This window comes from Mixophyes fleayi, assembly GCF_038048845.1.
Source record: "Mixophyes fleayi isolate aMixFle1 chromosome 4 unlocalized genomic scaffold, aMixFle1.hap1 SUPER_4_unloc_1, whole genome shotgun sequence".
Classification (NCBI taxonomy): domain Eukaryota; kingdom Metazoa; phylum Chordata; class Amphibia; order Anura; family Limnodynastidae; genus Mixophyes; species Mixophyes fleayi.
Window position 1 is genome coordinate 154,363 of NW_027445887.1, and position 24,962 is coordinate 179,324.

General features: G+C 42.2%; 10 non-coding genes across 10 annotated transcripts; all 10 read right to left on the reverse strand.

Moving 5' to 3' along the window:
* Positions 1 to 4,670: 4,670 nt before the first annotated feature.
* TRNAV-CAC (transfer RNA valine (anticodon CAC)) lies at positions 4,671 to 4,743 on the reverse strand. Its single transcript has one exon. It is a non-coding gene; the product is annotated as a tRNA-Val (tRNA).
* Positions 4,744 to 6,541: 1,798 nt separating this feature from the next.
* Positions 6,542 to 6,614, reverse strand: TRNAV-CAC (transfer RNA valine (anticodon CAC)). Its single transcript has one exon. It is a non-coding gene; the product is annotated as a tRNA-Val (tRNA).
* Positions 6,615 to 7,465: 851 nt separating this feature from the next.
* TRNAM-CAU (transfer RNA methionine (anticodon CAU)) lies at positions 7,466 to 7,538 on the reverse strand. The gene has a single exon. It is a non-coding gene; the product is annotated as a tRNA-Met (tRNA).
* An 892-nt stretch (positions 7,539 to 8,430) lies between these two features.
* Positions 8,431 to 8,503, reverse strand: TRNAV-CAC (transfer RNA valine (anticodon CAC)). Its single transcript has one exon. It is a non-coding gene; the product is annotated as a tRNA-Val (tRNA).
* Positions 8,504 to 18,965: 10,462 nt separating this feature from the next.
* On the reverse strand, positions 18,966 to 19,038 carry TRNAM-CAU (transfer RNA methionine (anticodon CAU)). The gene has a single exon. It is a non-coding gene; the product is annotated as a tRNA-Met (tRNA).
* An 890-nt stretch (positions 19,039 to 19,928) lies between these two features.
* TRNAV-CAC (transfer RNA valine (anticodon CAC)) lies at positions 19,929 to 20,001 on the reverse strand. The gene has a single exon. It is a non-coding gene; the product is annotated as a tRNA-Val (tRNA).
* Positions 20,002 to 21,798: 1,797 nt separating this feature from the next.
* TRNAV-CAC (transfer RNA valine (anticodon CAC)) lies at positions 21,799 to 21,871 on the reverse strand. Its single transcript has one exon. It is a non-coding gene; the product is annotated as a tRNA-Val (tRNA).
* An 850-nt stretch (positions 21,872 to 22,721) lies between these two features.
* On the reverse strand, positions 22,722 to 22,794 carry TRNAM-CAU (transfer RNA methionine (anticodon CAU)). Its single transcript has one exon. It is a non-coding gene; the product is annotated as a tRNA-Met (tRNA).
* An 890-nt stretch (positions 22,795 to 23,684) lies between these two features.
* TRNAV-CAC (transfer RNA valine (anticodon CAC)) lies at positions 23,685 to 23,757 on the reverse strand. Its single transcript has one exon. It is a non-coding gene; the product is annotated as a tRNA-Val (tRNA).
* Positions 23,758 to 24,607: 850 nt separating this feature from the next.
* On the reverse strand, positions 24,608 to 24,680 carry TRNAM-CAU (transfer RNA methionine (anticodon CAU)). The gene has a single exon. It is a non-coding gene; the product is annotated as a tRNA-Met (tRNA).
* Positions 24,681 to 24,962: the final 282 nt, after the last annotated feature.

Genomic DNA, 24,962 nt, shown 5'->3' on the forward strand with positions numbered 1-24,962 from the left:
AGGCCGTCATCAGAGATCATGGGTCCCAGGACAGATGATTAGAACAGGGCCCCTCCACCTCCCAACAATGTTCACCCCTTCCCAATGCATGGCTAACTTCACTCTGACACCCTCACCCCTACAGATCCCACTACTCTAGTATCGAACATCCTGCATGCTTATGTTTGTCTTGTTAAAATTCTGTACCAAAAATAACTTGCTACTTACAGGCAGTGCCGTAACTAGACATTTCAGTGCCCTGGGCGAGACAGGACACCGGCGCCCCCCATCAAGTGGGAGTGACATTTGCCAAGTGGGTGTGGCCAACCTAATGTGGGGGTGTGGCTAGCACTTTACTGGAAAGAATTCTGCTACACATATTTTCAAATGCATGATATATATATATATATATATATATATATATATATATATATATCTATCAGAGCCGGATTTACACCTCATGGGGCCCTAGGCAAGATATTGGTTTGCCCCCCCCTTCACTCACACACACATAATACACACACACAGTGGCACCTCACACACACATAATACACACACAGACAGTGGCCCCTCACACACACATAATACCAGGGGCGGATTGGGAACTTAAAGTGGCCCTGGAAAAATTTTGAAAGTGGCCTCATGTAGGCGGGGCCAATAAATGGTAGGCTGGGCAAATTGTAGGCGGAGTTAGCACTCCATTAGCTCGAGCCACATTGGTTTTTATACAAGGCAAATGCAATACGCTATGGTAAGCAGAGTCCGTCTATCACAGTTGACGGAGCTAACACACAAGTAGGCAAAGCATTGCACATGTAGGTGGAGCAGTCACAAGTAGACAGAGTCAGCACACCAGTGGATGGTGTATACACATTAGTTATGTAAGTGGAGCAGCTTAATCCAGCAGCAGGGAGTTCCCAGGGTTAGCATTAATGTAATAATAGTTGGGTCACCCACCGGATCAAAAAGTCTCAGTAACAATATAAAATTAAAAAAATAAAAAGTAAATCACACTGCTTCTGCATACCTGTATGCAAAACTGTAGCATGTCGAAACCATGCTGGTGTGTGCCTTAACCTCGAAGAAAAGGTTCCAACCTCCCAATGTCCTCTATTCCTCCCAATCCCCTCTTCTTGGAGTTAGGGATTTCAAAGATAAAAACCACATACTTTTAAATAAAACTGTGATTACTTATACACACAAGTATGAACAATTAAAACATTTTTCTTTTTCAGATTAAATTAAAATACTCCCATGGATGCATCATACATATTGAATTGCAAGGTTTATACTGTTCTGCATGATAATTTAGCCAGTATTAGTGATACAAATACAATATAAACAGCCTCCTAGTGACCGCCATACAAAATAAACAGCATCCTAGGGACTGCCATGCAAAATAAACAGCATCCTAGGGATCGCCATACAATACCAAGAGCATCCTAATGACTGCTATACAATACAAAGAGCATCCTAGTGACCATCATACAATACAGAAAGCATCCTAGTGACCACCATACAATATAAACAGCATCCTAGTGACCGCCATACAATACAAAAGTGAATTCTAGTGACCATCATACAATGCAAAGAGTATCCTAGCAAACGTCATGCAATAGAGAGAGCATTCTTCTGTCAGCCATACAATGCAGAGGGCATTCTTGTGTCTGCAATACAGAGAGCATCTTAATGACACTATATAAAGTGCCCAGTGTGTCTGCCCCTGTATGAGTGCCGCCCTGTGTGTCTGCCCCTGGTATGAGTGCGCCCTGTGTGTCTGCCCCTGGTATGAGTGCGCCCTGTGTGTCTGCCCCTGTATGAGTGCGCCCTGTGTGTCTGCCCCTGTATGAGTGCGCCCTGTGTGTCTGCCCCTGTATGAGTGCGCCCTGTGTGTCTGCCCCTGTATGAGTGCGCCCTGTGTGTCTGCCCCTTTATGAGTGCGCCCTGTGTGTCTGCCCCTTTATGAGTGCGCCCTGTGTGTCTGCCCCTTTATGAGTGCGCCCAATGTGTTTACTCACCAACTATATGTTGAAGTACAGGACTAACAGTTATTTTATTGAGGTAGAGAGAGCATAAAAGTCTGTATCTGCAACAGTTTGTGTAGTGACAATATTGTTTTTTTTTTTTCTTCACTTATCAAGTGATTACTTAGGCTGACACTGGATATTCAGAGAGGAACTAGAGGTTTGTATATAATCTGCATTTATAGTGTACATATGGTGCTAGTGAATATGTGATTCTGTGAGTGTTAAAATACCTGCTATTTACTGCACAACTTCTTCATGTGAGTCAGTCAGGAAGTCAGAGGAGCTGTCCTCCACTCATCCCACCCCCCTGCGCTGTCACATTGGATCTGCAGCTGCGGTGATGTCATCACAGATGGACGCGTAGCTCTCTCCCAGTCAGCAATAGGATTTGATCCTTTCATCACCACCTACCCCCCCTCCCCGCTCAAGTGCCAACCTCCCTCCCTTCTCACTCTACACCCCCCCCCACCCCGCACGAGTCGCGGGGGGGTGCCGCGAGTCGGGGGAGGGGCCCAAAAAATTTTTTTTTTTTTTCCCTTTTAATGTGCCAAAAAAGGGAGAGTAGCGGGCGGCTGCTGCGCCCTCTCGGGCTTGCGCCCTGGGCGACGGCACCGCCCGCACCACCCTAGTTACGGCTCTGCTTACAGGGTTGTATTATTCCTTACAATACACTAGTTTCCCCAATGAACACTGATGCAATGCCATTAAAACTTCCTTTTGATACAAATAGTATTTACAGGATATTATATCAATTTTGCATCTCACATGTCCTATATAAAAGGAGAACTAAGGCCTGTTTCTGCCCGGTTTCGAATCGGGGAGCTTTTCTGTGTGAGGCGAATGTGATAACCACTACACTACAGAAACACCAGCTGTGCCTGGTACTGACCTCTGACACTGTAATAGAAAGTGATCCTTTCTGACATTTAGTGATCTCTATCTGGACTCAACTTGATAAAAAAAATTGATTATTTACACTGACTGTCTGAGGGTGTTATCCTACCCATATCGATGTACCCAGGGTCCCTGTTCCCTAGTCCTTCATTAGGGGTCCATCTTGGATGGGTGGTCTCTTAGTAAAATCAGAATCCAGAGACAGTCCTTTCCCACCTTGTGTCTCATCACACCACATAAGTGTTCTATATTTGGGTGTTGGTATAATTTCCTAAATTATGGAGTGCCGTTCATTTTGTGTGACATTCAGACATTTTTGCATGTGTCTCACAGTGATTAAAGTGGTTTCCTCATGCTGGGAAGAAGGACAGGGAATAGTGTCAGATTTCGTTTTCATCATTTTTTTATCTTTAAATTTGTTTTTTGTTTGATCTAAGTTTTACTTTTTTGCTATTACGTTGGAGACCTTGTATAGTTACAAGATCAATTTTACTTTTGATGTATTGGTTTTAGGGAAGATCTGATCTCAACTAAACCTCCTCTGCACTATAAGTAGATCCCTACGTATGAAGGAATACACTACACTCAACTAGGTGTCTCCCATCACTTTATGCTGAAGTGCCCAGACACTTACACATTTTGAACACAGCAATCCTATTGAGCATCAGGTTCAAGTGATTAGGAGGGCAATAGCCATATGAATCAGTTCTTGCCCACTCACTGGAACCTTGGGCTGTCAGTGCAACCTCTAAGTCATCTCAGAGCAATATGGCTGGTTTGACAACATAGAAAGAACATAGAGAGGGGTGAGAAAAAGTCAGGTTGCCCCATGTGAGGATCGAACTCATGACTGACACGCTACCTACTGCGCTAACGAGGCAGCTACACTGTTTGGAATTAACGCTGAATAATGTTCTTCAATTGTCTCTTCACTAGTAACTAATTTACAAGAAGATGCTTTGTAAATTATAGTTATGTTTCGCTGTTGCTCTATGGTTAATGAATAAAATTAACCCCTTCAGGCTACAGGATGTAACTGTAATGTCTTGTTTAATTTTAGGCAGGGAGTTACGGCAAGTCACAGATTCCTGTGTCATGGCCAAGAACAATGATGAGTGGTTCCTGGCAGATAAAACGCTTCCGCAGAGCATTCAATATAGAAGCTGGGAAGCAATGCCCCTTTCTATCTCTCCCTGAAACCTCATTGACATCATCCCTGGGACTTGTTCCTGAAAGACATAGAGAGGTTAGGTGCCCGACAGGAGCTATTGCTAAGATATACAGGAGGCGTATGGAAAAGATTGTTGAATCATGAATGAAGGTGGAGAGATAGATGGTGTTGTACATGTAAGCAAGCAGTGTAGTCAAACAATGGGAACAGCCAGTAGAAAACTTGCATGTATAGGAAGAGGTAAGGCCGTCATCAGAGATCATGGGTCCTAGGACAGATGATTAGAACAGGGCCCCTCCACCTCCCCACAATGTTCCCCCGTTCCCAATGCATGGCTAACTTCACTCTGACACCCTCACCCCTACAGATCCCACTACTCTAGTATCGAACATCCTGCATGCTTATGTTTGTCTTGTTAAAATTCTGTACCAAAAATAACTTGCTACTTACAGGGTTGTATTATTCCTTACAATACACTAGTTTCCCTAATGAACACTGATGCAATGCCATTAAAACTTCCTGTTGATACAAATAGTATTTACAGGATATTATATCAATTTTACATCTCACATGTCCTATATAAAAGGAGAACAAAGGCCTGTTTCTGCCCGGTTTCGAACCAGGGACCTTTTGCGTGTGAGGCGAATGTGATAACCACTACACTACAGAAACACCAGCTGTGCCTGGTACTGACCTCTGACACTGTAATAGAAAGTGATCCTTTCTGACATTTAGTGATCTCTATCTGGACTCAACTTGATAAAAAAAATTGATTATTTACACTGACTGTCTGAGGGTGTTATCCTACCCATATCGATGTACCCAGGGTCCCTGTTCCCTAGTCCTTCATTAGGGGTCCATCTTGGATGGGTGGTCTCTTAGTAAAATCAGAATCCAGAGACAGTCCTTTCCCACCTTGTGTCTCATCACACCACATAAGTGTTCTATATTTGGGTGTTGGTATAATTTCCTAAATTATGGAGTGCCGTTCATTTTGTGTGACATTCAGACATTTTTGCATGTGTCTCACAGTGATTAAAGTGGTTTCCTCATGCTGGGAAGAAGGACAGGGAATAGTGTCAGATTTCGTTTTCATCATTTTTTTATCTTTAAATTTGTTTTTTGTTTGATCTAAGTTTTACTTTTTTGCTATTACGTTGGAGACCTTGTATAGTTACAAGATCAATTTTACTTTTGATGTATTGGTTTTAGGGAAGATCTGATCTCAACTAAACCTCCTCTGCACTATAAGTAGATCCCTACGTATGAAGGAATACACTACACTCAACTAGGTGTCTCCCATCACTTTATGCTGAAGTGCCCAGACACTTACACATTTTGAACACAGCAATCCTATTGAGCATCAGGTTCAAGTGATTAGGAGGGCAATAGCCATATGAATCAGTTCTTGCCCACTCACTGGAACCTTGGGCTGTCAGTGCAACCTCTAAGTCATCTCAGAGCAATATGGCTGGTTTGACAACATAGAAAGAACATAGAGAGGGGTGAGAAAAAGTCAGGTTGCCCCATGTGAGGATCGAACTCATGACTGACACGCTACCTACTGCGCTAACGAGGCAGCTACACTGTTTGGAATTAACGCTGAATAATGTTCTTCAATTGTCTCTTCACTAGTAACTAATTTACAAGAAGATGCTTTGTAAATTATAGTTATGTTTCGCTGTTGCTCTATGGTTAATTAATAAAATTAACCCCTTCAGGCTACAGGATGTAACTGTAATGTCTTGTTTAATTTTAGGCAGGGAGTTACGGCAAGTCACAGATTCCTGTGTCATGGCCAAGAACAATGATGAGTGGTTCCTGGCAGATAAAACGCTTCCGCAGAGCATTCAATATAGAAGCTGGGAAGCAATGCCCCTTTCTATCTCTCCCTGAAACCTCATTGACATCATCCCTGGGACTTGTTCCTGAAAGACATAGAGAGGTTAGGTGCCCGACAGGAGCTATTGCTAAGATATACAGGAGGCGTATGGAAAAGATTGTTGAATCATGAATGAAGGTGGAGAGATAGATGGTGTTGTACATGTAAGCAAGCAGTGTAGTCAAACAATGGGAACAGCCAGTAGAAAACTTGCATGTATAGGAAGAGGTAAGGCCGTCATCAGAGATCATGGGTCCCAGGACAGATGATTAGAACAGGGCCCCTCCACCTCCCCACAATGTTCCCCCCGTTCCCAATGCATGGCTAACTTCACTCTGACACCCTCACCCCTACAGATCCCACTACTCTAGTATCGAACATCCTGCATGCTTATGTTTGTCTTGTTAAAATTCTGTACCAAAAATAACTTGCTACTTACAGGGTTGTATTATTCCTTACAATACACTAGTTTCCCTAATGAACACTGATGCAATGCCATTAAAACTTCCTGTTGATACAAATAGTATTTACAGGATATTATATCAATTTTACATCTCACATGTCCTATATAAAAGGAGAACAAAGGCCTGTTTCTGCCCGGTTTCGAACCAGGGACCTTTCGCGTGTGAGGCGAATGTGATAACCACTACACTACAGAAACACCAGCTGTGACCTGTACTGACCTCTGACACTGTAATAGAGAGTGATCCTTTCTGACATTTAGTGATCTCTATCTGGACTCAACTTGATAAAAAAAATGTGATTATTTACACTGACTGTCTGAGGGTGTTATCCTACCCATATCGATGTACCCAGGGTCCCTGTACCCTAGTCCTTCGTTAGGGGTCCAACTTGGATGGGTGGTCTCTTAGTAAAATCAGAATCCAGAGACAGTCCTTTCCCACCTTGTGTCTCATCACACCACATAAGTGTACTATATTTGGGTGTTGGTATAATTTCCTAAATTATGGAGTGCTGTTCATTTTGTGTGACATTTAGACATTTTTGCATGTGTCTCACAGTGATTAAAGTGGTTTCCTCATGCTGGGAAGAAGGACAGGGAATAGAGTCAGATTTTGTTTTCATCATTTTTTTATCTTTAAATTTATTTTTTGTTTGATCTAAGTTTTACTTTTTTGCTATTACGTTGGAGACCTTGTATAGTTACAAGATCAATTTTACTTTTGATGTATTGGTGTTAGGGAAGATCTGATCTCAACTAAACCTCCTCTGCACTATAAGTAGATCCCTACATATGAAGGAATACACTACACTCAACTAGGTGTCTCCCATCACTTTATGCTGAAGTGCCCAGAAACTTACACATTTTGAACACAGCAATCCTATTGAGCATCAGGTTCAAGTGATTAGGAGGTCAATAGCCATATGAATCAGTTCTTGCCCACTCACTGGAACCTTGGGCTGTCAGTGCAACCTCTAAGTCGTCTCAGAGCAATATGGCTGGTTTGACAACATAGAAAGAACATAGAGAGGGGTGAGAAAAAGATTGGTTGCCCCATGTGAGGATCGAACTCACAACCTTCAGATTATGAGACTGACGCGCTACCTACTGCGCTAACAAGGCAGCTACACTGTTTGGAATTAACGCTGAATAATGTTCTTCAATTGTCTCTTCACTAGTAACTAATTTACAAGAAGATGCTTTGTAAATTATAGTTATGTTTCGCTGTTGCTCTATGGTTAATTAATAAAATTAACCCCTTCAGGCTACAGGATGTAACCTTAATGTCTTGTTTAATTTTAGGCAGGGAGTTACGGCAAGTCACAGATCCCTGTGTCAGGGCCAAGAACAATGATGAGTGGTTCCTGGCAGATAAATCGCTTCCGTACAGCATTCAATATAGAAGCTGGGAAGCAATGCTCCTTTCTATATCTCCTTGAAACCTCATTGACATCATCCCTGGGACTTGTTCCTGAAAGACATAGAGAGGTTAGGTGCCCGACAGGAGCTATTGCTAAGATATACAGAAGGCGTATGGAAAAGATTGTTGAATCATGAATGAAGGTGGAGAGATAGATGTTGTTGTACATGTAAGCAAGCAGTGTAGTCAAACAATGGGAACAGCCAGTAGAATACTTGCTTGTATAGGAAGAGGTAAGGCTGTCATGAGAGATCATGGGTCCCAGGACAGATGATTAGAACAGGGCCCCTCCACCTCCCCACAATGTTCCCCCGTCCCCAATGCATGGCTAACTTCACTCTGACACCCTCACCCCTACAGATTTCTTTACTCTAGTATCGAACATCCTGCATGCTTATGTTTGTCTTGTTAAAATTCTGTACAAAAAAATAACTTGCTACTTACAGGGTTGTATTATTCCTTTACAATATACTAGTTTCCCTAATAAACACTGATGCAATGCCATTAAAACTTCCTGTTGATACAAATAGTATTTACAGGATATTATATTAATTTTACATCTCACATGTCCTATATAGAAGGAGAACTAAGGCCTGTTTCTGCCCGGTTTCGAATCGGGGACCTTTCGCGGGTGAGGCGAATGTGATAACCACTACACTACAGAAACAACAGCTGTGACCTTTCCTGACCTCTGACACTGTAATAGAGAGTGATCCTTTCTGACATTTAGTGATCTCTATCTGGACTCAACTTGATAAAAAAATTTGATTATTTACACTGACTGTCTGAGGGTGTTATCCTACCCATATCGATGTACCCAGGGTCCCTGTTCCCTAGTCCTTCATTAGGGGTCCATCTTGGATGGGTGGTCTCTTAGTAAAATCACAATCCAGAGACAGTCCTTTCCCACTTTGTGTCTCATCACACCACATAAGTGTACTATATTTGGGTGTTGGTATAATTTCCTAAATTATGGAGTGCCGTTCATTTTGTGTGACATTCAGACATTTTTGCATGTGTCTCACAGTGATTAAAGTGGTTTCCTCATGATGGGGAGAAGGACAGGGAATAGTGTCAGATTTCGTTTTCATCATTTTTTTATCTTTAAATTTGTTTTTTGTTTGATCTAAGTTTTACTTTTTTTGCTATTACGTTGGAGACCTTGTATAGTTACAAGATCAATTTTACTTTTGATGTATTGGTGTTAGGGAAGATCTGATCTCAACTAAACCTCCTCTGCACTATAAGTAGATCCCTACGTATGAAGGAATAAACAACACTCAACTAGGTGTCTCCCATCACTTTATGCTGAAGTGCCCAGACACTTACACATTTTGAACACAGCAATCCTATTGAGCTTCAGGTTCCAGTGATTAGGAGGGCAATAGTCATATGAATCAGTTCTTCCCACTCACTGGAACCTTGGGCTGTCAGTGCAACCTCTAAGTCGTCTCAGAGCAATATGGCTGGTTTGACAACATAGAAAGAACATAGAGAGGGGTGAGAAAAAAACAGGTTGCCCCATGTGAGGATCAAACTCACGACTGACACGCTACCTACTGCGCTAACGAGGCAGCTACACTGTTTGGAATTAACGCTGAATAATGTTCTTCAATTGTCTCTTCACTAGTAACTAATTTACAAGAAGATGCTTTGTAAATTATAGTTATGTTTCACTGTTGCTCTATGGTTAATTAATAAAATTAACCCCTTCAGGCTACAGGATGTAACCGTAATGTCTTGTTTAATTTTAGGCAGGGAGTTACGGCAAGTCACAGATCCCTGTGTCATGGCCAAGAACAATGATGAGTGGTTCCTGGCAGATAAATCGCTTCCGCACAGCATTCAATATAGAAGCTGGGAAGCAATGCCCCTTTCTATATCTCCCTGAAACCTCATTGACATCATCCCTGGGACTTGTTCCTGAAAGACATAGAGAGGTTAGGTGCCCGACAGGAGCTATTGCTAAGATATACAGGAGGCGTATGGAAAAGATTGTTGAATCATGAATGAAGGTGGAGAGATAGATGGTGTTGTACATGTAAGCAAGCAGTGTAGTCAAACAATGGGAACAGCCAGTAGAATACTTGCTTGTATAGGAAGAGGTAAGGCTGTCATGAGAGATCATGGGTCCCAGGACAGATGATTAGAACAGGGCCCCTCCACCTCCCCACAATGTTCCCCCCTTCCCAATGCATGGCTAACTTCACTCTGACACCCTCACCCCTACAGATCCCACTACTCTAGTATCGAACATCCTGCATGCTTATATTTGTCTTGTTAAAATGTTGAATCTGTCTGTAGGAGGGTGGCCTGGCCATGCCCAATGATGCATTATCAATGGTATTTTAATTTGTGGTATCATTGCTAGTTTTAATGTGCATTATAAATTTTATTTTTAAAGTGCGGTATCATTGCTAGTTTTAATGTGCATTATAAATTTTATTTTAAAAGTGCGGTATCATTGCTAGTTTTAGCGTGCGGTATCATTGCTAGTTTTAGTGTATGTTATCAATGGTATTTTTAATGTGTGATATCATTGCTAGTTTTAATGTGTGGTGTCAATACCCATTTTAATTAGGGATGAGCGCACTCGGATTTATGAAATCCGAGCCCACCCGAACGTTGCCGATCCGAGTCGGATCCGAGACAGATCCGGGTATTGGCGCCAAATTCAAATCTGAAACTGAGGCTCTGACTCATAATCCCGTTGTCGGATCTCGCGATACTCGGATCCTATAAATTCCCCGCTAGTCGCCGCCATCTTCACTCGGGCATTGATCAGGGTAGAGGGAGGGTGTGTTAGGTGGTCCTCTGTCCTGGTAGATCTCGTGCTGTGCTGTTTAGTTCTGTGCTGTGCTGTGCTGTGCTGTACTGTACTGTACTGTGCTGTGCTGTGCTGTGCTGTGCTGTGCTGTGCTGTGCTGTGTTCTGCAGTATCAGTCCAGTGGTGCTGTGTGCTGTGCTCTGTCCTTCTGAGGTCAGTGGTGCTGCTGGGTCCAGTGCTGTGTCCTGTTCAGTCCAGTGGTGCTGTGTCCTGTGCTCTGTGCTTCTAAGGGCATAGTTATTTCCCCAATATTCCCCTGTGTTTAAAAAAATAAAAAAAAGTTATTTAAAAAAATACCAAAAACTAATTTAATTTTTTTTAATTACCACAAAATTTGCACAACCAATCCTGCAGTATAAGCCCATTGGTACTGCAATATTACCAAGTTCACACATTCAGCAGTAAAAGTCCAGTGGTACTGCAATATTACAAAGTTTACACATTCTGCAGTATCAGTCCAGTGGTGCTGTGTCCTGTGCTCTGTCCTGCTGAGTTCCGTAGTGCTGCTGGGTCCTGTGCCGTGTCCTGTTCAGTCCAGTGGTGCTGTGTCCTGTGCTCTGTGCTTCTAAGGGCATAGTTATTTCCCCATTATTCCCAAGTTTTTAAAAAATAAAAAAAAAGTAAAAAAAAAATTACAATTAAAAATTAAAAAAAAAATATATATAATTATAACCAAATTTGCAAAACCAATCCAGCAGTATAAGTCCATTGGTACTGCAATATTACAAAGTTCACACATTCTGCAGTATCAGTCCAGTGGTGCTGTGTCCTGTGCTCTGTCCTGCTGAGTTCCGTAGTGCTGCTGGGTCCTGTGCCGTGTCCTGTTCAGTCCAGTGGTGCTGTGTCCTGTGCTCTGTGCTTCTAAGGGCATAGTTATTTCCCCATTATTCCCAAGTTTTTAAAAAATAAAAAAAAAGTAAAAAATAATAAAAAATTTTAAAAAAAAAAAATATATAATAATTATAACCAAATTTGCAAAACCAATCCAGCAGTATAAGTCCATTGGTACTGCAATATTACAAAGTTCACACATTCTGCAGTATCAGTCCAGTGGTGCTGTGTCCTGTGCTCTGTCCTGCTGAGTTCCGTAGTGCTGCTGGGTCCTGTGCCGTGTCCTGTTCAGTCCAGTGGTGCTGTGTCCTGTGCTCTGTGCTTCTAAGGGCATAGTTATTTCCCCATTATTCCAAAGTTTTTAAAAAATAAAAAAAAAGTAAAAAAAAAAAAAAAATTTAAAAAAAAAAAATATATATAATAATTATAACCAAATTTGCAAAACCAATCCAGCAGTATAAGTCCATTGGTACTGCAATATTACCAAGTTCACACATTCTGCAGTATCTTGTGCTACATATAATGGAGACCAAAAATTTGGAGGATAAAGTAGGGAAAGATCAAGACCCACTTCCTCCTAATGCTGAAGCTGCTGCCACTAGTCATGACATAGACGATGAAATGCCATCAACGTCGTCTTCCAAGCCCGATGCCCAATCTCGTAGTACCGGGCATGTAAAATCCAAAAAGCCCAAGTTAAGAAAAAGTAGCAAAAAGAGAAACTTAAAATCATCTGAGGAGAAACGTAAAGTTGCCAATATGCCATTTACGACACGGAGTGGCAAGGAACGGCTTAGGCCCTGGCCCGTGTTCATGACTAGTGGTTCAGCTTCACCCACGGATCTTAGCCCTCCTCCTCCTCCCCCCCCCCTACAAAAAATTGAAGAGAGTTATGCTGTCAGCAACAAAACAGCAAACAACTCTGCCTTCTAAAGAGAAATTATCACAAATCCACAAGGCGAGTCCAAGGATGTTGGTGGTTGTCAAGCCTGACCTTCCCATCACTGTACGGGAAGAGGTGGCTCGGGAGGAGGCTATTGATGATGTAGCTGGCGCTGTGGAGGAACTTGATGATGAGGATGGTGATGTGGTTATTGTAAATGAGGCACCAGGGGGGGAAACAGCTGATGTCCATGGGATGAAAAAGCCCATCGTCATGCCTGGTCAGAAGACCAAAAAATGCACCTCTTCGGTCTGGAGTTATTTTTATCCAAATCCAGACAACCAATGTATGGCCATATGTAGCTTATGTAAAGCTCAAATAAGCAGGGGTAAGGATCTTGCCCACCTAGGAACATCCTCCCTTATACGTCACCTGAATAACCTTCATAGTTCAGTGGTTAGTTCAGGAACTGGGGCTAGGACCCTCATCGGTACAGGGACACCTAAATCCCGTGGTCCAGTTGGATACACACCAGCAACACCCTCCTCGTCAACTTCCTCCACAATCTCCATCAGATTCAGTCCTGCAGCCCAAGTCAGCAGCCAGACTGAGTCCTCCTCAATACGGGATTCATCCGAGGAATCCTGCAGCGGTACGCCTACTACTGCCACTGCTGCTGTTGCTGCTGTTAGTCGGTCATCTTCCCAGAGGGGAAGTCGTAAGACCGCTAAGTCTTTCACAAAACAATTGACCGTCCAACAGTCGTTTGCCATGACCACAAAATACGATAGTAGTCACCCTATTGCAAAGCGTATAACTGCGGCTGTAACTGCAATGTTGGTGTCAGACGTGCGCCCGGTGTCCGCCATCAGTGGAGTGGGATTTAGAGGGTTGATGGAGGTATTGTGTCCCCGGTACCAAATCCCCTCGAGATTCCACTTCACTAGGCAGGCGATACCAAAAATGTACAGAGAAGTACGATCAAGTGTCCTCAGTGCTCTAAAAAATGCGGTTGTACCCACTGTCCACTTAACCACGGACATGTGGACAAGTGGTTCTGGGCAAACTAAGGACTATATGACTGTGACAGCCCACTGGGTAGATGCATCCCCTTCCGCAGCAACAGCAACAGCTGCATCAGTAGCAGCAACTACAAAATGGCGGCTCGTGCAAAGGCAGGCAACATTGTGTATTACAGGCTTTAATAAGAGGCACAACGCTGACAACATATTAGAGAAAATGAGGGAAATTATCTCCCAGTGGCTTACCCCACTTAGACTTTCATGGGGATTTGTGGTGTCAGACAATGCCAGTAACATTGTGCGGGCATTAAATATGGGCAATTTCCAGCACGTCCCATGTTTTGCCCACACCATTAATTTGGTGGTGCAGCATTACCTCAAGAGTGACAGGGGTGTGCAGGAGATGCTTGCTGGACACTTTCGGCATTCAGCCAGTGCCTACCGCAGACTAGAGGCACATCAAAAAAGCATGAACCTGCCCTGCCATCACCTCAAACAAGAGGTTGTGACGCGCTGGAACTCCACCCTCTATATGCTGCAGAGGATGGAGGAGCAGCAAAAGGCCATTCAGGCCTACACAGCCACCTACGACATAGGCAAAGGAGTGGGGATGCGCCTCAGTCAAGCGCAGTGGAGACTGATTTCCGTGTTGTGCAAGGTTCTGCAGCCATTTGAACTTGCCACACGAGAAGTCAGTTCCGACACTGCCAGCTTGAGTCAGGTCATTCCCCTGATCAGGCTGTTGCAGAAGCAGCTGGAGAAAGTGAGGGAGGAGCTGGTAAGCCATTGCGATTACAGCAAGCATGTAGCTCTTGTGGATGTAGCCCTTCGTACGCTTTGCCAGGATCCGAGGGTGGTCACTCTTTTAAAGTCAGAGGAATACATTCTGGCCACCGTGCTCGATCCTCGGTTTAAAGCGTATGTTGTGTCTCTGTTTCCGGCGGACACAAGTCTACAGCGGTGCAAAGACCTGCTGGTCAGGAGATTGTCCTCTGAAGAGGACCGTGACATGCCAACAGCTCCACCCTCATTTTCTTCCACATCTATGGCTGCGAGGAAAAAGCTCAGTTTTCCCAAAAGAGGCACTGGCGGGGATGCTGATAACATCTGGTCCGGACTGAAGGACCTGCCAACCATTGCAGACATGTCTACTGTCGCTGCATTGGATGCTGTCACAATAGAAAAAATTGTGGATGATTACTTTGCTGACACCATCCAAGTAGACATGTCAGACAGTCCATATTGTTACTGGCAGGAAAAAAAGGCAGTTTGGAAGCCCCTGTACAAACTGGCTCTATTTTACCTGAGTTGTCCCCCCTCCAGTATGTACTCGGAAAGAGTTTTTAGTGCAGCGGGGAACCTGGTCAGTGAGCGGCGAAGGAGGTTGCTTCCTCAGAACGTTGAAAAAATGATGTTTATAAAAATGAATAATCAATTCCTCAATGAAGTACAGCACTGCCCTCCAGATACTACAGAGGGACCTGTGGTTGTGGAGTCCAGCGGGGACAAATTGATAATGTGTGATGAGGAGGAAGTACACACTGTAGGGGGAGAGGAATCAGAGGTTGAGGATGAGGACGACATCTTGCCTCAGTAGAGCCTGTTTAGTCTGTACAGGGAGAGATGAATAGCTTTTTTGGTGTGGGGGCCCAAACAAACCAATCATTTCAGCCAAAGTTGTTTGGTAGGCCCTGTCGCTGAAATGATTGGTTTGTTAAAGTGTGCATGTCCTATTTAAACAACATAAGGGTGGGTGTGAGGGCCCAAGGACAATTCCATCTTGGACCTTTTTTTTTTGCATTATATGACCAATCAACAGTCGTTTGCCATGTTCAAAAAGTAAAACCAAATTTAAAAAAATACAAGAAATTAAACCAAAAGTAAAATGCCGTGTCATAATTTAAAACAAGAGGTATTGACGTGCTCTAAAACTACTGTATTGTTGTTTATATTTTATAAACACTACACTTGAAAGCTTGAGTCTTTCAATAAAAAAGTAACTGTCCATTGCACGAATATTTGCAACAGGGACAATTTTAGGGTTAAGAAAGTCAACTAATAACACTTCGACGCTGTCTGTCTTTATAAACACTACACTTGGAAGTTGGAGGAGGTATTGTGGCCCCGGCACCAAATTTACTACCGGGGCCACTCCACTGTGCAGTCCATATTTAGGTGTATCAGATATTAAACAACGGTGACAGTTGATGCCCAATTTTTTTATTATATTGTGGCCTCGGTACCAAATTGTGTACCGGGGCCACCCCACTATGCAGTCCAGATACTTGTTTGGTGGAATTCTGACACGTGGAGGGTTTTTTAATTATATTGTGGCCTCGGTACCAAATTGTGTACCGGGGCCACCACACTACGCAGTCCAGATACTTGTTTGGTGGAATTCAGACCAGTTGAGGGTTTTATTATTATATTGTGTGGACCACTCTATCTATACCACACTACAACTCTATACCACTCTATTTCATACTTTAATTCTATTTCATACTTTAATTCTATTTCATACTTTAATTCTATTTAATACTTTAATTCTATTTCATACTTTAATTCTATTTCATACTTTAATTCTATGACTAATTACCATAAAGAGGAACAAAATAAACCGATTTTACCAAAAGTATAATATGACTTAGACTTACAAACACTACACTTGAAAGATCGTGCCTTTAAATGAAAAAGTCAGTCTTCATTGCACGACTATGTGCAACAGGGACAGTTTTTTAGGTTTACAAAGTCAACGAATAACACTTCGACCCTGTCTGTCTTTAACATACTTGATGGGATCTCAATGACGAATTGTCTGTACCATGTTTGGAGGAGGTATTGTGGCCCCGGTACCAAATTGGGTACCGGGGCCACTCCACTATGCAGTCCAGATAGAGGTGTATCAGATATTAAACAACGTTGACTGTTGATGCCCAATTTTTAAATTATATTGTGGCCTCGGTACCAAATTGTGTACCGGGGCCACCACACTACGCAGTCCATACCCTTTTTTGGTGGAATTCTGACACGTGGAGGGTTTTTTAATTATATTGTGGCCTCGGTACCAAATTGTGTACCGGGGCCACCACACTACGCAGTCAAGATAGATAGATGCGTATCATAGATAAAGTTCATTCAGTGGTGTGGGGCAAATTGAAAAATATTCAAAATGCACTGACATTATCAAAAACAAGAGGTTGTCACACGCTAAAACTCCAACATGTATATGATGGAGAGGATGGAGGAGCAGCCGTATGTGTAGTGTAATGCAGACCTGTTGAAGGTTTTTTATATATTTTATTGTGGTGCCCAGTGCCCACTCCTCTAGGCAGTCCAGGTACATTTATTGGTGCGAATCATAAAAGTTCAGGGTTTTTAATATATCTTGTGGTGACCCACTCCTATACGCAGTCCAGGTACATTTATTGGTGCGATTCATAAAAGTTCAGGGTTTTTAATAGATATTGTGGTGACCCACTCCTCTACGCAGTCCAGGTACATTTATTGGTGCGAATCATAAAAGTTCAGGGTTTTTAATATATTTTGTGGTGACCCACTCCTATACGCAGTCCAGGTACATTTATTGGTGCGATTCATAAAAGTTCAGGGTTTTTAATAGATATTGTGGTGACCCACTCCTCTACGCAGTCCAGGTACATTTATTGGTGCGAATCATAAAAGTTCAGGGTTTTTAATATATCTTGTGGTGACCCACTCCTCTACGCAGTCCAGGTACATTTATTGGTGCGAATCATAAAAGTTCAGGGTTTTTAATATATATTGTGGTGACCCACTCCTCTACGCAGTCCAGGTACATTTATTGGTGCGATTCATAAAAGTTCAGGGTTTTTAATATATTGTGGTGACCCACTCCTCTACGCAGTCCAGGTACATTTATTGGTGCGATTCATAAAAGTTCAGGGTTTTTAAGATATATTGTGGTGACCCACTCCTCTACGCAGTCCAGGTACATTTATTGGTGCGATTCATAAAAGTTCAGGGTTTTTAATATATCTTGTGGTGACCCACTCCTCTACGCAGTCCAGGTACATTTATTGGTGCGAATCATAAAAGTTCAGGGTTTTTAATATATCTTGTGGTGACCCACTCCTATACGCAGTCCAGGTACATTTATTGGTGCGATTCATAAAAGTTCAGGGTTTTTAATAGATATTGTGGTGACCCACTCCTCTACGCAGTCCAGGTACATTTATTGGTGCGAATCATAAAAGTTCAGGGTTTTTAATATATCTTGTGGTGACCCACTCCTATACGCAGTCCAGGTACATTTATTGGTGCGATTCATAAAAGTTCAGGGTTTTTAATAGATATTGTGGTGACCCACTCCTCTACGCAGTCCAGAAAGATACCTTGTTGCAACGTTTTGGACTAATAACTATATTGTGAGGTGTTCAGAATACACTGTAAATTAGTGGAAATGCTTGTTATTGAATGTTATTGAGGTTAATAATAGCCTAGGAGTGAAAATAAGCCCAAAAACTTGATTTTTAAACTTTTTATGTTTTTTTCCCAAAAAATCCGAATCCAAAACCTTAAATCCGAACCGAGACCTTTCGTCAAGTGTTTTGCGAGACAAATCCGAACCCCAAAAATAACGAAAATCCGGATCCAAAACACAAAACACGAGACCTCAAAAGTCGCCGGTGCACATCCCTAATTTTAATGTGGTGTTTTGGTGATTGTTTTAATGTACAGTATTTTAGTTTGTGGAAGCAATGATTTTTCTTATGCAGACAACCTAAGCGAGCCCTCTGGGAGAGCTGTAAGTGTCATACTGTGGGCTGTAGGTGATGTAATGCAGGATGTGTCCCTATGCCCTTAATTTTAGATTTTAGGGGCCCCCCTGTCTTAAGTGCCCCGGGCCCCCCGAAGCCTTAATCCAGCTCTGGATGGGTGGTCTCTTAGTAAAATCAGAATCCAGAGACAGTCCTTTCCCACCTTGTGTCTCATCACACCACATAAGTGTACTATATTTGGGTGTTGGTAAAATTTCCTAAATTATGGAGTGCCGTTCATTTTGTGTGACATTCAGACATTTTTGCATGTGTCTCACAGTGATTAAAGTGGTTTCCTCATGCTGGGAAGAAGGACAGGGAATAGTGTCAGATTTTGTTTTCATCATTTTTTTATCTTTAAATTTGTTTTTTGTTTGATCTAAGTTTTACTTTTTTGCTATTACGTTGGAGACCTTGTATAGTTACAAGATCAATTTTACTTTTGATGTATTGGTGTTAGGGAAGCTCTGATCTCAACTAAACCTCCTCTGCACTATAAGTAGATCCCTACATATGAAGGAATACACTACACTCAACTAGGTGTCTCCCATCACTTTATGCTGAAGTGCCCAGACACTTACACATTTTGAACACAGCAATCCTATTGAGCATCAGGTTCAAGTGATTAGGAGGGCAATAGCCATATGAATCAGTTCTTGCCCACTCACTGGAACCTTGGGCTGTCAGTGCAACCTCTAAGTCGTCTCAGAGCAATATGGCTGGTTTGACAACATAGAAAGAACATAGAGAGGGGTGAGAAAAAGACAAGTTGCCCCATGTGAGGATTGAACTCATGACCTTCAGATTATGAGACTGACGCACTACCTACTGTGCTAACAAGGCAGCTACACTGTTTGGAATTAACGCTGAATAATGTTCTTCAATTGTCTCTTCACTAGTAACTAATTTACAAGAAGATGCTTTGTAAATTATAGTTATGTTTCGCTGTTGCTCTATGGTTAATGAATAAAATTAACCCCTTCAGGCTACAGGATGTAACTGTAATGTCTTGTTTAATTTTAGGCAGGGAGTTACGGCAAGTCACAGATCCCTGTGTCATGGCCAAGAACAATGATGAGTGGTTCCTGGCAGATAAATCGCTTCCGCACAGCATTCAATATAGAAGCTGGGAAGCAATGCCCCTTTCTATCTTTCCCTGAAACCTCATTGACATCATCCCTGGGACTTGTTCCTGAAAGACATAGAGAGGTTAGGTGTCCGACAGGAGCTATTGCTAAGATATACAGGAGGCGTATGGAAAAGATTGTTGAATCATGAATGAAGGTGGAGAGATAGATGGTGTTGTACATGTAAGCAAGCAGTGTAGTCAAACAATGGGAACAGCCAGTAGAAAACTTGCTTGTATAGGAAGAGGTAAGGCAGTCATCAGAGATCATGGGTCCCAGGACAGATGATTAGAACAGGGCCCCTCCACCTCCCCACAATGTTCCCCCCTTCCCAATGCATGGCTAACTTCACTCTGACACCCTCACCCCTACAGATCCCACTACTCTAGTATCGAACATCCTGCATGCTTATATTTGTCTTGTTAAAATTCTGTACCAAAAATAACTTGCTACTTACAGGGTTGTATTATTCCTTTCAATACACTAGTTTCCCTAATGAACACTGATGCAATGCCATTAAAACTTCCTGTTGATACAAATAGTATTTACAGGATATTATATCAATTTTACATCTCACATGTCCTATATAAAAGGAGAACTAAGGCCTGTTTCTGCCCAGTTTCGAACCGGGGACCTTTCGCGTGTGAGGCGAACGTGATAACCACTACACTACAGAAACACCAGCTGTGACCTGTCCTGACCTCTGACACTGTAATAGAGAGTGATCCTTTCTGACATTTAGTGATCTCTATCTGGACTCAACTTGATAAAAAAATGTGATTATTTACACTGACTGTCTGAGGGTGTTATCCTACCCATATCGATGTACCCAGGGTCCCTGTTTCCTAGTCCTTCATTAGGGGTCCATCTTGGATGGGTGGTCTCTTAGTAAAATCAGAATCCAGAGACAGTCCTTTCCCACCTTGTGTCTCATCACACCACATAAGTGTACTATATTTGGGTGTTGGTAAAATTTCCTAAATTATGGAGTGCCGTTCATTTTGTGTGACATTCAGACATTTTTGCATGTGTCTCACAATGATTAAAGTGGTTTCCTCATGCTGGGAAGAAGGACAGGGAATAGTGTCAGATTTTGTTTTCATCATTTTTTTATCTTTAAATTTGTTTTTTGTTTGATCTAAGTTTTACTTTTTTGCTATTACGTTGGAGACCTTGTATAGTTACAAGATCAATTTTACTTTTGATGTATTGGTGTTAGGGAAGATCTGATCTCAACTAAACCTCCTCTGCACTATAAGTAGATCCCTACATATGAAGGAATACACTACACTCAACTAGGTGTCTCCCATCACTTTATGCTGAAGTGCCCAGACACTTACACATTTTGAACACAGCAATCCTATTGAGCATCAGGTTCAATTAGGAGGGCAATAGCCATATGAATCAGTTCTTGCCCACTCACTGGAACCTTGGGCTGTCAGTGCAACCTCTAAGTCATCTCAGAGCAATATGGCTGGTTTGACAACATAGAAAGAACATAGAGAGGGGTGAGAAAAAAACAGGTTGCCCCATGTGAGGATCGAACTCACGACCTTCAGATTATGAGACTGAGGCGCTAACGAGGCAGCTACACTGTTTGGAATTAACGCTGAATAATGTTCTTCAATTGTCTCTTCACTAGTAACTAATTTACAAGAAGATGCTTTGTAAATTATAGTTATGTTTCGCTGTTGCTCTATGGTTAATTAATAAAATTAACCCCTTCAGGCTACAGGATGTAACTGTAATGTCTTGTTTAATTTTAGGCAGGGAGTTACGGCAAGTCACAGATCCCTGTGTCATGGCCAAGAACAATGATGAGTGGTTCCTGGCAGATAAATCGCTTCCGCACAGCATTCAATATAGAAGCTGGGAAGCAATGCCCCTTTCTATCTCTCCCTGAAACCTCATTGACATCATCCCTGGGACTTGTTCCTGAAAGACATAGAGAGGTTAGGTGCCCGACAGGAGCTATTGCTAAGATATACAGGAGGCGTATGGAAAAGATTGTTGAATCATGAATGAAGGTGGAGAGATAGATGGTGTTGTACATGTAAGCAAGCAGTGTAGTCAAACAATGGGAACAGCCAGTAGAAAACTTGCTTGTATAGGAAGAGGTAAGGCCGTCATCAGAGATCATGGGTCCCAGGACAGATGATTAGAACAGGGGCCCTCCACTTCCCCACAATGTTCCCCCCTTCCCAATGCATGGCTAACTTCACTCTGACACCCTCACCCCTACAGATCCCACTACTCTAGTATCGAACATCCTGCATGCTTATGTTTGTCTTGTTAAAATTCTGTACCAAAAATAACTTGCCACTTACAGGGTTGTATTATTCCTTACAATACACTAGTTTCCCTAATGAACACTGATGCAATGCCATTAAAACTTCCTGTTGATACAAATAGTATTTACAGGATATTATATCAATTTTACATCTCACATGTCCTATATAAAAGGAGAACTAAGGCCTGTTTCTGCCCAGTTTCGAACTGGGGACCTTTCGTGTGTGAGGCGAATGTGATAACCACTACACTACAGAAACACCAGCTGTGTCCTGTCCTGACCTCTGACACTGTAATAGAGAGTGATCCTTTCTGACATTTAGTGATCTCTATCTGGACTCAACTTGATAAAAAAATGTGATTATTTACACTGACTGTCTGAGGGTGTTATCCTACCCATATCGATGTACCCAGGGTCCCTGTTTCCTAGTCCTTCATTAGGGGTCCATCTTGGATGGGTGGTCTCTTAGTAAAATCAGAATCCAGAGACAGTCCTTTCCCACCTTGTGTCTCATCACACCACATAAGTGTACTATATTTGGGTGTTGGTAAAATTTCCTAAATTATGGAGTGCCGTTCATTTTGTGTGACATTCAGACATTTTTGCATGTGTCTCACAGTGATTAAAGTGGTTTCCTCATGCTGGGAAGAAGGACAGGGAATAGTGTCAGATTTTGTTTTCATCATTTTTTTATCTTTAAATTTGTTTTTTGTTTGATCTAAGTTTTACTTTTTTGCTATTACGTTGGAGACCTTGTATAGTTACAAGATCAATTTTACTTTTGATGTATTGGTGTTAGGGAAGATCTGATCTCAACTAAACCTCCTCTGCACTATAAGTAGATCCCTACATATGAAGGAATACACTACACTCAACTAGGTGTCTCCCATCACTTTATGCTGAAGTGCCCAGACACTTACACATTTTGAACACAGCAATCCTATTGAGCATCAGGTTCAAGTGATTAGGAGGGCAATAGCCATATGAATCAGTTCTTGCCCACTCACTGGAACCTTGGGCTGTCAGTGCAACCTCTAAGTCGTCTCAGAGCAATATGGCTGGTTTGACAACATAGAAAAAACATAGAGAGGGGTGAGAAAATGACAGGTTGCCCCATGTGAGGATCGAACTCACGACCTTCAGATTATGAGACTGACGCGCTACCTACTGCGCTAACAAGGCAGCTACACTTGTTGGAATTAACGCTGAATAATGTTCTTCAATTGTCTCTTCACTAGTAACTAATTTACAAGAATATGCTTTGTAAATTATAGTTATGTTTCGCTGTTGCTCTATGGTTAATTAATACAATTAACCCCTTCAGGCTACAGGATGTAACTGTAATGTCTTGTTTAATTTTAGGCAGGGAGTTACGGCAAGTCACAGATCCCTGTGTCATGGCCAAGAACAATGATGAGTGGTTCCTGGCAGATAAATCGCTTCCGCACAGCATTCAATATAGAAGCTGGGAAGCAATGCCCCTTTCTATCTCTCCCTGAAACCTCATTGACATCATCCCTGGGACTTGTTCCTGAAAGACATAGAGAGGTTAGGTGCCCGACAGGAGCTATTGCTAAGATATACAGGAGGCGTATGGAAAAGATTGTTGAATCATGAATGAAGGTGGAGAGATAGATGGTGTTGTACATGTAAGCAAGCAGTGTAGTCAAACAATGGGAACAGCCAGTAGAAAACTTGCTTGTATAGGAAGAGGTAAGGCCGTCATCAGAGATCATGGGTCCCAGGACAGATGATTAGAACAGGGGCCCTCCACCTCCCCACAATGTTCCCCCCTTCCCAATGCATGGCTAACTTCACTCTGACACCCTCACCCCTACAGATCCCACTACTCTAGTATCGAACATCCTGCATGCTTATGTTTGTCTTGTTAAAATTCTGTACCAAAAATAACTTGCTACTTACAGGGTTGTATTATTCCTTTCAATACACTAGTTTCCCTAATGAACACTGATGCAATGCCATTAAAACTTCCTGTTGATACAAATAGTATTTACAGGATATTATATCAATTTTACATCTCACATGTCCTATATAAAAGGAGAACTAAGGCCTGTTTCTGCCCAGTTTCGAACTGGGGACCTTTCGTGTGTGAGGCGAATGTGATAACCACTACACTACAGAAACACCAGCTGTGACCTGTCCTGACCTCTGACACTGTAATAGAGAGTGATCCTTTCTGACATTTAGTGATCTCTATCTGGACTCAACTAGATAAAAAAATGTGATTATTTACACTAACTGTCTGAGGGTGTTATCCTACCCATATCGATGTACCCAGGGTCTCTGTTTCCTAGTCCTTCATTAGGGGTCCATCTTGGATGGGTGGTCTCTTAGTAAAATCAGAATCCAGAGACAGTCCTTTCCCACCTTGTGTCTCATCACACCACATAAGTGTACTATATTTGGGTGTTGGTAAAATTTCCTAAATTATGGAGTGCCGTTCATTTTGTGTGACATTCAGACATTTTTGCATGTGTCTCACAGTGATTAAAGTGGTTTCCTCATGCTGGGAAGAAGGACAGGGAATAGTGTCAGATTTTGTTTTCATCATTTTTTTATCTTTAAATTTGTTTTTTGTTTGATCTAAGTTTTACTTTTTTGCTATTACGTTGGAGACCTTGTATAGTTACAAGATCAATTTTACTTTTGATGTATTGGTGTTAGGGAAGATCTGATCTCAACTAAACCTCCTCTGCACTATAAGTAGATCCCTACATATGAAGGAATACACTACACTCAACTAGGTGTCTCCCATCACTTTATGCTGAAGTGCCCAGACACTTACACATTTTGAACACAGCAATCCTATTGAGCATCAGGTTCAAGTGATTAGGAGGGCAATAGCCATATGAATCAGTTCTTGCCCACTCACTGGAACCTTGGGCTGTCAGTGCAACCTCTAAGTCGTCTCAGAGCAATATGGCTGGTTTGACAACATAGAAAGAACATAGAGAGGGGTGAGAAAAAGACAGGTTGCCCCATGTGAGGATCGAACTCACGACCTTCAGATTATGAGACTGACGTGCTACCTACTGCGCTAACAAGGCAGCTACACTGTTTGGAATTAACGCTGAATAATGTTCTTCAATTGTCTCTTCACTAGTAACTAATTTACAAGAAGATGCTTTGTAAATTATAGTTATGTTTCGCTGTTGCTCTATGGTTAATTAATAAAATTAACCCCTTCAGGCTACAGGATGTAACTGTAATGTCTTGTTTAATTTTAGGCAGGGAGTTACGGCAAGTCACAGATCCCTGTGTCATGGCCAAGAACAATGATGAGTGGTTCCTGGCAGATAAATCGCTTCCGCACAGCATTCAATATAGAA